Raw genomic sequence first — 14923 nt, 5'->3', positions numbered from 1 at the left:
CCTCCTCCCAACCCTTCTCCCCCTCCCCCCACTCCTCTCCCCCTATGGACTTATTATGGACTAATTTTAGCTGTAAGAATGAATATGATACCTGAGCTAATAGGCAAACCAGTTTATAATTAATATAGACTTCTATGTGTGTTTTGGGGACTGAATGGCTGTGGAATTGGGCAGAACAAAAACCTTAGTCAACAAATGGCGCCAAAGTGGACAACTGCATCCACATAAAACCTGAGAGAGCTTGGGAAGTAATTCTAGACACACAAAACAACAGCGTTAAACCTGCCTTTTTGGTAGCAGCATTTTCTCAGGTTGGTTCTGTTTGCTGGAGGCAAATGTGTCTCATTTAAGATAGGCTTCCTAACTCAGTTTTAGGTGTCAAAACCTTGCAGTTCTTTTAAGAGGACCTACTAGCAAATACTTAAATGACATTATATGAATAGTTAACAACAGACTTCTTGGTGGTGGCAGGGGCATTGAAATGTCATAGAGTTGTGGAAAGAAACATAGTTCCAGCCAGTACCTTTGCCATGAGACTAGACTCTCAGAAAGCTAAGGAATAGGGTAGATCTAGCCTACAAAGCCCTGGCTTTACTCCTAGTCATATCACTCAGCAGATTAAAGACTCATGTCAGAAAAAAAGAAATATAAAGTAGCGATAAATTTAGATGAAGAAAACCTCTAAATGCTTTAGAGTGTGTTAAAAAATAAATGTAGGCTTTGGAGAGAAAATTAAAAGGATAAAGTCATTAAAATAAAAAAGAAAAAGTTGGGTGTGGTGGCACTCATCATTAATCCCAATACTTGGTAGGCAGGCAGAGGCAGGCAGATCTCTGTGAGTTCATGGACAACCTGGTCTACATTGTCAGTGCCAAGACAGCCAAAGGTTCACAGAGAACCTTAGTTTTGTAAAATTAAAAATTAAAAATAAAAGAAATAGAGTTTAAAATAAATTCCTATAAAGATGGAAAATAAACACAGAGTCTGGATACTATATGTTATTGGGTTGTTTTTGAACTGTTTGAATGCTAAGGAAGGAACAACAGCTGCTAAAAGACATTTGATTATAAATGCTGCTGGATTAATCAAACATATATATTTTGAAAATGCCTTGGCTTCAAAACTTAAATCAAAAGATATGTATGTTACTTTGGAGAAGAGGTTTTGCTTTTGTTTTCACAGGAAATGAGAATCTGTGGATTCATTCTGGATTAAGAAAAGTCAGGTTTGATCAAGAAAGACCCCCTAAGGAATCTCAAATAAGAGCAGATGGCACAAATGATCTAATATTTTAGAAAGCCTCTATTGTAGTTTCTTCTGAGTTCTACAACCAGAACAGCCTCAAGATTCTGGCTGAGTTGATCAAATCTCACAGACTATTCAAGGACTTGACCATAATTCAAATTTTTTTTTAGGTCACCATAAGATTAACAGCATCCCCAATCAGCAGGAAGTAGTCTGGAAAATTATGCCCAATTTCCCACATTGTAGATTATGAATATTTTTCTTTGTTTAGAGTGTTGAATACAAGTTGTTATGGGTAATGGTAAAAAAAAAGCTAAACAAAGGAGATTCAATTCAGAGTTCTTGTTTTGAAAAACTGGGGGCAAGTATTATGGAGCAATGGTCTTATAACCTGTAAAGATTTGTCAGTTTTATTGGTTTAATAAAAATGCCTATTGGCTAGTAGCCAGGCAGGAAATATAGGTGAGGTGACCAGAACAGAATTCTGGGAAGAGGAAAGGCTGAGTCTGTAGTCGTCACCAGAAGCAGAGGACACAAGATGAGGATGTCTCATTGATAAAAGGCTCCAAGCCGGGCGGTGGTGGCGCACGCCTTTAATCCCAGCACTTGGGAGGCAGAGGCAGGCGGCGGATCTCTGTGAGTTCGAGACCAGCCTGGTCTTACAGAGCTAGTGCCAGGACAGGCTCCAAAGCCACAGAGAAACCCTGTCTTGAAAAACCAAAAAAAAAAAAAAAAAAAAAGGCTCCAAGCCACCTGACTAACACAGACAAAAATTATGGGCTAATTTAAGATATAAAAGTTAATAAGAAGCCTGAACTAATCAGCCAGCTAGTTTATAATTAATGTAGACCTTTGCATGTTTCTTTGGGACAAAATAACTATGGGACCAGGTGGGCCAGAAACCTCTGACAACAGGGAAGAGGAAGAGAAAGCAGAAAGATAGTAAGAGCTTGAGAGAGTATAAAACACCATGGAAAACATGTCGTCTTCCAGAAACAGAGGAATGGTGCACAAACTCACAGGTGCACAAATAAACTCACAGATGCTGCAATAGGAGGCACAGTACCTCAAAAGGTCCAGACAAAGTGGAGTTCCTGCACAGAGAGCAAGTGGTGGGTATGAACTCAAACCTTAAATTAGCAGCTGTCTCCAATTCACATCCACTTGCAAAAAAAAAAAAATTAGTTTTCTCTAATGAAGTTTCACTGGGAATATTAACCACACTAAAATGTAGGTACCTTCCCCAATAGTAGACAGCCAAGTCAAAATGAACTCAGTGTTATTATTGCAGACTTTTTGTCTTGTATTGTTTTGGTTGAGCATATTTTTGTCCCACTGCTCTCTTGCTTGCATATTTATGGTTTCCAATTTTGTGTTTTTATCCGTTTTATTTTTGCCTGTGGTATGTGTGTGTGTGTGTTTCTTGAGTCTTTTCTTTGTTTTTACTTTTTTAAAAGTTCTATTTTATTTGCTTTTTTGTTTGCCTGTTTGATTTTCAAGAACAGAAAACTGTGTGGACGTAGGTAGGTGGCGAGGTCATGGGAATCTTGGTGGTGATGGAGGAGTAGAAGCCATGATTAGAATATATTTTATTTAAAAATGGTTTTCTATAAAAGACATTAAATGGACATTTCTAGAAATAAACAGTTTATAAATGAAGAAAAAGAAGAAAGGGGAAATTGGAGGAGAAAGAAAGAGGGAGAGAAAAGGAGGGAAAGAGGGAGGGAGAAAGAGAGGGAACGAAGGAATAAGGTAGAGAGGGAGGGAACGAAGGAATAAGGTAGAGAGCGAGAGATAGAGAAAGAAAGGGAGAAAGAGAAAAGTCATGGCTTCCATTAGCAAGAACTTTTTTTACTCTTCTGCTTAATGAGATTTTATGGCCCTTTATATAACACTTACATTTTATCCCAACTGTGTTTCTGCTAGCCAATATCCCTTAGGAGAATCTAAACTATTTGCGAACAAGTATTATGTATATCACTTTACCATTCAATTCACTGAACCTTTGACTTAGTAGAGGCTCAATAAATGTTTATGAAACCAATAAATGTTGGCATAATTATTTCATGATTGCAATTTAATTGTAGAGTCCTATTCATGAAGAAATATTTAAATTTCAGTAAATATAAAATTGGACCTATGAAAAATATTAAAATAATAACCCAACTTCTCTTTTTAGAGACAATATAAGATATCAAAGGCATTACTAAACTGATTACCAGGAAATTTTCTATTCTCTTCACAGATACCATGTGCTCTTTTGACTGTTTCATACTTTGTTCTATCCTTTGTTTTTTTGTCTTATACATCTTTTGTTTGGATCTGATTTAGATTTTGCTTGCCTCCTCCACCTGGAAATACCCACAAAGTTGAAAGCAAAGGTGGGTTCTATAGGGACTCAACTGACCTTCTTATGTTCCTGGATCTCTGCTGTGCACATTTGATAATCAAATATTTTAAAAATAAGTTGAAGTTGTCAATTTATTTCAATATTGAAAAGTTATTTTAAGGTAGGAATGGCCTCTGTTAGGCAGGGAGTGTAAATCCTTGTGGGTGTATATGTTTTTTTGTTATCAAGGAGCTGTGTGTGATACCTAGAGCTCCCCACAAAGAAAATGAATTCAAAATTCTCTCTCTCTCTCTCTCTCTCTCTCTCTGTCTCTCTCCCTCTCTCACTCCTTTCTCTTTTTTCCTTCCAAAATTTAAGATAAAAGTAACAACTAACTGAAACTATAAATACAATTGATGAAGTACAGACATTATACAGAAAACATTTAATAAATATATGATGTGAAACACATACAGAACTGCTTATGGAAGTCACAAGTAGTTCAATTTATGTAGTTCAATTATTTGAGTGGATTTTTCAATAAAGTATAGGCATCAGATACTAGATTGACTGAATAATCCTTAGGTACTGTCTTCCGACTTAATATTGAAAAACATTTTGCAACACAAGTAGGAATGTATAGAAATAGATATGCAGAATATAATTAGACATGAAATCAAAGATGTACAATCCAAGTATGATTATGATATACAAAGTTGTTTCTTCTATGTGTTATTTCATTAAAAACATTTTTGGAGCAAACCAAACAATATTTCTTCATAAAGCAGACATTGAGATAGCTTATTTCAAACTAATTTTTAAAACTTTCTACTCTAAGTCCTATGTGTTTCTTATTTTTCTTCTTCAACTTTATATTATAGCATAAATCATTTAAAAACATTTCAAATGTACAATTGGAATGTGAAATATAGAAGAATTATGCAGCAATTGCTAAATGCCACCATAAAATAAAAAGGTAGAAATGTGAATCTGAAAAAGAACTGTACTCAAATGCAGTTGTTTAAAGTTTTACACATTAAGCACAGAATTATGAGTTATCAGTCATTCCTAAAAGGTGCGTTTTATTTGAAATACTAAAACATGTTCTGTAAGAGACAGTAATTTCAACTAACTTAATGCTTCAATACATAGAAACCATAATGATTGTGAAGGGTAAAAAACTGCTATTTTACTGTTACCAAGAGTTTCTCATGCTTAAAGTGGAATCTAGAGTTTATGAAGTTGGAAAAGTGGCAAATGTGGAATTTATGACACATTCTATATCTGTGGTTAACAGTGGATTTCTGGTTGAGATGTACTGACTTTCTTCTTCTGAATCATAAAGAAATCGACTTACTTAGATGTGAAACAATACAACAAACCTTATTAAAAGCCAGGAGGCTCAGGGGTCAGTAGCTTTCTATGATTTGTTAGTTTCCTTCCACTTCCACAGTAGACAGTGGGAATTGGCTTTTAGGAATACAAACAGACTTTGATCACAAACCAAGTGATTCTTTGCTCTCTCTGTGTGTGTTTGTTGTTTTTGTTGTAGTTTATATCTTTTTTTCCTTTTTATTTATTCTTCCTTCATGTAATATATCCTGACCACAGTTTTCCCTCCCTCCAACCCTCCCAGCCAAGCCCCCCATCCCCAGATCAGTTGGTCCTCCATTTCCCTTCTCCCAGGGATACTCACAGTGGTAACAAATAAACATAGCAAAATGAGATACAAGACTAGGCACAAATCTTCAAATCAAGACTGGACTAGGCAGCTTTGTTGAAGGAAACGTTTCTAAGTGCATGTAATAAGGCGAGAGTCACACTAACTCCCACTATGAGGAGTCCCACAAAAACTCCAAGCTAACCAAACATGGTATAAATACAGACGACATAACAGAGACACTTGCAGCTTCTGAGATTGCCAGTACAGTCTCTTTGAGCAGCTATGAGCCCTATTTAGTTGATTCTGTGGTCTGAGTTTTCATGGAGTCCCTGACCCCCTGGTTCCTGGCTCCTACAAGCCTTCTCTACTTCTCTGGGTTTCTCTGAGTTTCAGTTACTGTTTGGGTGTGGTCTCTGTGTTTACTCCCATCAGCTACCAGAGAAAGTCTCTCTGATGACAACTGGGCTATATACCGACCTGTAAGTCCAGCAGAATATCATTAATATCATTAGCAATCTTGTTTTTTTCTTCCTTTCTTTTCCAGTTGTGTTTGGATCTACCCTATGTCTCTGGGTTATCCACCTTCTGATTCCTGACCATGCAGGCAGTGTTGGGCATGGGTTCTCTCTCATGGTTTTGGCCACAAGTTAGACCAGTCATTGGTTTACCCATATGCTCTGAGTTACAATTGCCCCAGTGCATCTTTCAGGCAGGACAGGTTGTGGGTCAAAGATGTTGCAGTTCGGTTGGTGTCCCGCTCCCATCACTGGATGTCTTGCCAGATTACAGATTACGGAAACTGGCTGTTTCCAGTTCCGTATTCTCTATTACTAGGAGCCCTCGCTAGGGTCAGCCTCCTAGGTTCCAGGAATTTTCCACTGCATTAGGTTTCCACATTACCCCCCAAGCCTCCTAGTTACAGTTGCCTCTTTCAATAAAAAAAAAAAAAGTCCTAGAAATAGCTACATTTTTAAGGGCACACAGCAGCAATGTTTAAGATTTCCTTTCTGTCATTGTACTTACTTCTATTAGACTCAAAAGTTAATAAGGTTTTATTAATATTAGAATACACCACTGTCTGTGTCTTTAAGGAATCAATAAAGAATCACTCTTTAGAATAGTTCTTTTCCTGGAATAGTGGAGATGTGTCTGCCAGACAGAAAAAGGTAAAGAACTAAAGAATATTCTGGAAGAATTCCACAGTAAGTTGTGACAAAAGAAAATCAGAATTGACTTGTTGGACTACAGCACTGTTTTTCATAAAACTTTTTAAACAGAAATGATTTGTTTTCATTTTTGGAAACAGAATTGCATCCCTTTCCTTTTCTTTTCTCCAATTCATCAAAGCTACCCTCACTCAAACCCCTCCCATGTCTCCTACTCCCAAGTTGATAGCCTCTTTTTCTCTGATTGCTTCTATTATGAGAGTGCCCATAGGCACAGAAAACTATGCAAATATAACTTTCTGAGTCTATTTTTGTTGTTTATATGTATGCTGACCACTCTGTTGGACTACCAATTTGAGGTTTCATCTTAGTGAAAGGATAAATATTCATCTGCCATCAATCAATAATTGCCTTTATTATTTTGCCTAGGGATGAAACCCCATGAAATTTTTCTTCATTCCCCATTAATGTGGCCATATCTATTGTTCTGGGTTTGATTATGTAGCCATTACAGATTTTGCAGTCTTTCTGCACCTCATCCAAGATGTCCTCTGAATCACAGATTCAGAAACAGTGGCATGGATGCATTTGTTGAATTTTTAAATAAGGAGACCTAGACAAAATTTTCTTTTAAACATTAGGATTTGAGGCTTTAACAATATTACTTTTGAAGTGCAAAAAGATAAACTACTCAGGTTGATAAGTGTGGAAAGCATGAACCTGGATATATAACACATATTATATGTCCAATTAATTTATATTCACAAGTGTCCATGCATTTTAAAATAAATTATACTTCAAGTGTTATCTTTGATATTTAAATTACAAAATTGGAAATTTTTCTCATAGAGAAATATGCATAGATATAATTCACACTAGATTATTCAAGAGCTGCTTTCCCGTACTGATTCATTTTTAGCCTTTCCATTTGGACCAAATTGTTACCTTTTATGTTTCCATAATCTACTGCTTCCATATAAAGCTTATTGACTCAGCATGGGCTAAGACAGGATCTTGATTGCAAATCAGTAGTTCTTTTGTATTTAAAATGTTTATTGACAGAGAGGAAAATGTTTTGTCCTGTGACTCACTTTCATCTTATCATAGAGCATTTTTTTCCTTACCTCCACAGTGCCTACCTGTTGAGGTTTCATAACCTCAACATGTAGGTAAATATAAAATGATGGCAAAATTGGCTCTGGTGAAACTTTGAACACTGGGAGTAGCATTCAAAATAAACCTTGGCTTTTCTTAAGAGTACAGAGAGAAATTAGGCAGATGGGAGCATCTTGCTAGCATTCACAACCCACACCATTATCATTAATAAAAATATAAGGAAAAGGTTGTCATTGAGAAGCTCCTGAAGTCACAGTCACATAAACAGCTGAATGAGCAAAGGATTATTGCTAGAAGTGAAAGAGGATATCAAACTCTAAGTACTTGCCTAATGTTACCTAGAAGATTTTAAAAATGTGTTCTTTGAAGTATGCTTTGATACAGCTATAATTTTATATTATAAATTTGGGTTTTAATTTTTAACAAAGAATGATTATTAGAATATTCCTTATTTACATTATTCTAAAGTGAATAATATTTCCTAACAATTTTAATTGCTTCATTGTAATTATTGTCAAGGTTAACTTTAAATTATTTTCTATTAAAAACTTTCTTTAGAACTGCAACAAAAATGATCATTGACTTCAATTCACAGAGCTTAATCTTATATCTATGATATTGATTATTTAAATGATCATTGATGTTAAAGTTTCTATAAGACAATAATATACTCAGTTAGTTATAATCTTATCCCATGTGTATATGAATATGAAATATTGAAAAAAAATCTATAATTACTAAACATTTCATGGCTTTAAAATCTCCAAAAGCAAAGTAGAGCAAATGAGAGGCATTCGTGCAAAGACTACTTTATTTAAGAGAAAGTGATCAATAAACAAAATTATTATTATTTTTAATTTTATCATTACTGTGCTTTTTAATCATAAAGAGAATATACACAATTGTTAGCAATTCTCTACGACAATAGTTATCTTAGATTTCAGACTATATGTATTAAATTATTAGAATAATATCACATAAAAAGAAAATATTCTTTGACTTAAAATTTTATTAATTGACCTTTGAGTGTGTATACTAAAAACCAGTAAGATGAGGGAAATTAAAATTTAATTACATTTTCTTTTAAAATTATTTTGCTTTTTTGTACAAAATGCATGCAAAAAGAGTTCATAATTGTAATTATTCTAATTTGCATAAGGTTTTCTATTTTTACTGTGAATAATATATCTCATGCACTCAATTATTCAAAGGTTAATTCTCTACCTACTTTTATATTTATGTTTTATTGTCTCAAGTTCAAAATAGATCAATATTGTTTTGTTAACGCTACGCATAAAAACAGTATTTTTTTATTACAGAAACAATGTTCTTACAATACTTTTTTCAACTGACTGTACAGACAAAACTCATTGCAGACTCGAATAGAGTAATTACATTTTGAACTCTGTGCTGCACAGTAGAATTGAGCAATGATTCTGTAAAATATTAGTTAAGGTAAATCGGGAAACTTATAAAATATTTCAATAACATGTAACATTGATTTGTTTTTAATTTTTTGCCTAACATAGGATGTTTATAATAATCTTACTCAAATTTCATATTGCTTTGATCCTATCTTAATTGAAAAAATATTTTCAATTTTTTATAAATATGATTAAAAACTATGATTAAAAACATTCAATGTGTTTTTAAAATGTTTTCTCAGATTCATGAATTTTTATCTAAAAGTAATTCCCTTAATAGATGTATTTCTTATCACAATTGGATAGAATTTCCTAGTTTCAGTGAAGATGAGACTGGTGTAGTGATTTGAAAAAGAAAACTCTTCCATAATGTTGAGCATTTATAGTATTTGGCTCCAGTTAATGGCACATTAGGTAGGAGATTTAGGTGCTGCAGCCTTGCTGAAAGAAGTACACTGAGAGAGGCTGGCTCTGAAATTTAAGAAACCTCATGTGTTTCCACTTTTCTGTCTCTGTTTCGGGCTTATCATTCAAGATTTGAGCTCTCAGTTTCTTTTTCCCGTTACCATGCCTTGCGACTATGCCCTGCCACCTGCTTCCATGTTGTCTCAGCGATTATTGACCTTAACCCTCTGGAACCATATTCCAAATGCACTCTTTATTCTATACATTATTGTGCTCATGGTGTTTTATCACAGAAACAGAAAAACAACTACGGCATCTGGTCTCTGATATAAAACTGGACACATTATCTCCATTGTGTGTTTCTGCTTTGTTTTCATGATGAGATACAAACAGATTTTAGTGCTACTTAACAAGAGCCCTGAACACATCCATCTTATGCACCAACCAACTGAGCTGTCACCAAACTCAGTTCATTTCTTAACTTTGTTAAGAAGTAAATGATCACTACTCTATGGGCTGGACATCAGGCTGTATACATCTTTAAACATTGGAAGCAAATGGACCAAATACATGTAGATTCAACAATGAGTTTGTAGGGCTTAAAGACAGGCAAGCACAGATGATGGGCTAGCTTAAAATAGGTGATTGTCTTCCTCGAAGAAGAAATTGCACCAGAAAAGAAGGGTGAAGATGGTTGTTAGGTTCCTTTATTACAATAAATCTTCAGCAGCTTTATTGCCAGTCATCTGAGAGGTTGGGAAAGCAACACAGTATGACCACACATATAAAGAAATCTGAGGAATCAGAAATGTGTCATTAATTCTTATTTTGTTTCCAAGAGTGATAGATTTCATGTGCCATTACAAAATCAAAGCATATAATCTATTTTTGCAAAAACAAGTATATTAAAATCAAGCTTATATTCACATTAGCAATAGCTGATTCAGATTAATTATACATATTCCATATATAGTACAATAGTATCACTTAACTCAGAGTGAGAGCCTTTGTGTGCTTTCAACTTCAGAACATTAATTAAAGTTTTAATTGCTGGTCTACGAGAAATGAAAAGGTAGAACTAAAAGCCTAGAAGAAGAATGAAAAATAGTTAATATAATTACACTAGAATATTTATTTTAAAAGAAACAATAGTACAATGATCCACAATGCCATTTTTTTGTACTTATGAACACTCAACATTATATATCTGAGACAAAGTAGATAAAACTAAGCCCTAAAGAAATGAATCCTTTTGGTCTCACTTCTGATGCTTATTATAAAACATTATTTTTTTCTCATTGTCTCAAAAAGCAACTTTTTTAAGTTTTATCTATTATTTTTTTTTAAATTTATTTATTGATTTCTACCTCCTCCTCTCCTCCCATTTCCCTACCGCTCCCCCCACTCCCACTCCCTCTTCCTCTCCGTTTCTAAGAGCAGTCAGGGTTCCCTGCCCTGTGGGAGGTCCAAGGTCCTCCCCACTCCATCCAGGTCTAGGAAGGTGAGCATCCAAACAGACTAAGCTCCAAAAAAGCCAGTACATGCAGTAGAATCAAAACCCAGTGCTGCCGGGTGGTGGTGGCGCACACCTTTAATCCCAGCACTCGGGAGGCAGAGGCAGGCGGATCTCTGTGAGTTCGAGACCAGCCTGGTCTACAGAGCTAGTTCCAGGATAGGCTGCAAAACCACAGAGAAACCAGTGCTATTATCATTAGCTTCTCAGTCAGCCCTCATTGTCAGCAACATTCAGATAGTCTGTTTTGATCACATGCTCGTTCAGACCCAGTCCGGCTGGCCTTGGTGAGCTCCCATTAGATCAGTCTCACCATCTCCGTGGGTGGGCACACTCCTCTCTGTCCTGATTTCCTTGCTCATGTTCTCCCTCCTTCTGCTCTTCATCTGGACCTTGGAAGCTCAGTCCAGTGCTCGAATGTGGGTCTCTGTCTCTATCTCCATCGATCGACAGATGAAAGTTCTATGCTGATATGCAAGATATTCATCAGTGTGGCTATGGGATAAGGCCAGTTCAGGCTCCCTCTCCTCGGCTTCCAGGGCCCTAGCTGGGGACATCTCCTTGGACACCTGGGAACCCCTCTAGAGCCAATGGATATTGGAAGTTCAAAAAGCAACTTTTAAACCCTCTAATATGTTAAGTACTTGAGAGTTTCTAAGAAGTCTTTCCGTATTTACCAACAACCTTCTTGTTAACAAAGACTACACTTTTATTTTTCTGCATCCCATGATTCAAATAATCAGACAAAAACTATATTAATTACAACACTGTTTGGTCAATGTTTCAGGCATATTCCTAGTTAGCTCTTACATCTTAAATGAACCCATATCTATTAATCTATGCATCACCACTAGGTTGTGGGTTACTGATAATGTTCTGGCATCTTTCTCCTTGGCAGCTACATGGTGTGTGACTGACTCTGCCTTCTTTCTCCCTGTATTCAGATTAGTTTTCCAGCCTACTTATTTTCTGTCCTGCCATAGACCAAAGCAGTTTCTTTAATAACCAATGGTAATAAAACATATTCATAGCATACAGAGGGGATTCCCACATCACCTATTTCCATTAGAGATGAAAACACTAAACACAACATCAAGTAATTATTAATCTATGAAATTAGCTATATTTTTATGTGTTTCTTCTTCTAAATTTTTCCATACCTCTTAAACATACATAATTTTGAATACTATATGTTTCTTTGTTTATTGATTCATCTGATGTGTACATTTCCCTAAAAAATAGCAAATATGTTGAACACTTTTTAAAGTGTATCTGGGACACTTGGGATTCTTCTGTTGAGAATTCTGTTTAAATCTGTACCCCATTTTAATGGGTTTAGTAGGAATTTTGATGTCTAGTTTCTTGAGTTCTTTATATATTTTGGATATTAGTCCTCTGACAAATGTGAAACTGATGAAGATCTTTTTATATTCTGTAGGCTTCCTCTGAGTCTTATAGACAGTCTCCTTTGCCTTACAGAACTTTTCAGTTTCATGAGGTCCCATTTATTTATTGTCAATCTCAGTGTCTGTTCTACTGGAAGTTATGTTTAGGAAGTGATCTCCTGTGCTAGTGTCCTCAAGGCTCTGTCCCACATTCCCTTCTATCTCATTTAGTGTAATTGGATTTATATTGAGATTTTTGATTCACTTGGACTTGAATTTTGTGAAGGGTGTTAGATATGAATCTATTTGCATTCTCCTACATGCTGGCATCCAGTTATGACAGCACCTTTTATTGAAGATACTTTCTTTTTCCGTTGTATATTTTTAGTTTCATTGTTAAAAATCAGGTGTTCATAGGTGTGTGGGTTTATGTCAGGGTCTTCTGTAGTAAGGAGGTCACTTGTTCATCCTAGACTCCAAGAAACAAAATAATCACTCAGAAATGATATTATTTAAAACACTGCTTGGTTCATTAGCTCTAGCTTCTTATTGGCTAACTTTTACATCTTAATTTAACCCATTTCTTTTAATCTGTGTATTGCTACTTGGCTGTGGCTTACCAGCTAAAGTTCCATCTGGCTCCGGAAGGCCAACATGGCCTCTCTCTGACTCTGCCCTACTTTCTCCCAGCATAGAGCCACGCTTTCACTGCCTAGTTCTGTTCTTCCCTGCTATAGGCTCAAAGAAGTTCTTCATTCATTAACCAATAAATCAACACATAGACAGAAGGACCTTCCACACCAGTCTTCAGTTTGGTTCCATAGATCCACAAGTCTGTTTTTATGCTGATACCAAGACGTTTTTATTGCTATAGCTCTATAAGCTAAATAGAGCTTGAAGGGAGGAATTTTTATACCTCCATAAGTCCCTTTAATGCACAGTATTGTTTTAGCTCTCCTTCTTTTATATGAAACTTAGTATTGTTCTTTTGAGTTTTGTCAAGAATTATGTTGAATTTTGATGGGGATTGCATTGAGTCTGTAGATTACTTTTGGTAAGATTGCCATTCTTATTGTGTTGTTCTTACTTCTCCAAGAGCATGGGACATATTTCCATTTCCCATTTTTTTCCACAAAGACTTAAAAATCTTGTCATAGAGGTCTTTTACTTGTTTGATTATAGCTACCTCAAGAAATTTATATTATCTGTGGTTATTGTAAAAGGTTTTATTTCTCTTTTTAGTCTATTTATCATCAGAATATATGAGAGAGCTGCACCAGACCCAGTAATACCACTCTTGGGTATATACCCAAAGGGTGCTCAACCATACCACAAGGACACTTGCACAACTGTCTTCATAGTAGCATTATTTGTAATAGCCAGAACCTGAAAATAGCCTAGATGCTCCTCAACCCAAGAATGGATAAAGAAAATGTACTATACCTACACAATGGATTATTACTCAGTAGAAAAAAATACAGTAACATAATAAAATTTGCAGTTAAATTGCAGTTAAATGGAACTGGAAAATATTTTCTTCAGTGAGATAACCCAGACTCAGAAAAGCAAACATGATATGTACTCACTCATAGGTGGATATTAGACATAAAACAAAAAAAATAACCAGGCTATGATCCTCAGCCCCGTAGAAGTTAAGTAACAAGGAGGACCTTACAAGGGACACATGGATCTCCTTGGTAAGGGAAATAGATGAGATGTCCTGAGTAAACTGGAAGTGGGGGGGGTAGAGGGAAAGGGATAAGGGAATGGGAATATAAGGGATTAGAATCATCAAATTGGGGGTGGGATGGAGGGGGAGAGTAATAAAAGAGATATCTTGATAGAAAGGGCAAGAATCTTGGTGCCAGGCAAACTCACAGGAACCAACAAGGATGACCCAGCTAAGACTACTAGCAATAGCCAAGAAGGGGCCTGAACCAAACTTATCTGTCAGACTTGTGATTACCCTAATTGTCATCAAAAATCTTCATCCAGTACCTAATGGAGTAAATGCAGAGTTCCAAGAGTCCAATGAAGAGAAGGTGGAGGGATTTTATGAGCAATGGGGGAGGGCAGGTCATGTCCATGGGAAACCCACAGAGACAGCTGACCTGAGCTTGTGGGAACTCCCAGACTTTGGACAAATATCTAGTGAATTGGCCCGAGGCTGAACTATATACACTGTCTGCATCTGTGTGACATGTAGTTTGGTCTTTTGTGGGGCCCCTAGCAGTGGTACAAGGACCAGTCTGTGATGCATGCACTGGCTCTTTGGAACCTATTACCTAGGGTGGGATGCCTTGCTCAGCCTTGATGCATTGTGGAAAAGCTTGGCCCTGCCTCATCTTGATCGGCCATGCTTTGCTGATTCCCATGGGAGGGCTTACACCATCTGAATGAAGACAGAGGAGTGTATGGGGGGAATAGAAGGGAAGTGGGGGAAAAAAGAGGAGGAGAAAGGGAAGAGTGTAGTTGGTATGGAGAATAAATTTTAAAAAGATAACTAAAAATAAAAAATTTGTCAATATGACAAGGTCACATGAGCGAGGGTCCACAAGTGCTCAATTATTATTTATGGCTTCATTTGTTCAAATCAAAAAAGGAAAACTTTAATGAATAGTCTGACTTATTTCATATTTTTATTGACTGATTTAAATTATGCAATTTTTTCTTTGTG

Source organism: Microtus ochrogaster, unplaced genomic scaffold (genome assembly GCF_000317375.1).
Source record: "Microtus ochrogaster isolate Prairie Vole_2 unplaced genomic scaffold, MicOch1.0 UNK2, whole genome shotgun sequence".
In the NCBI taxonomy this organism is placed as follows: Eukaryota; Metazoa; Chordata; class Mammalia; order Rodentia; family Cricetidae; genus Microtus; species Microtus ochrogaster.
Note: the sequence above shows the minus strand (reverse complement) of the source record.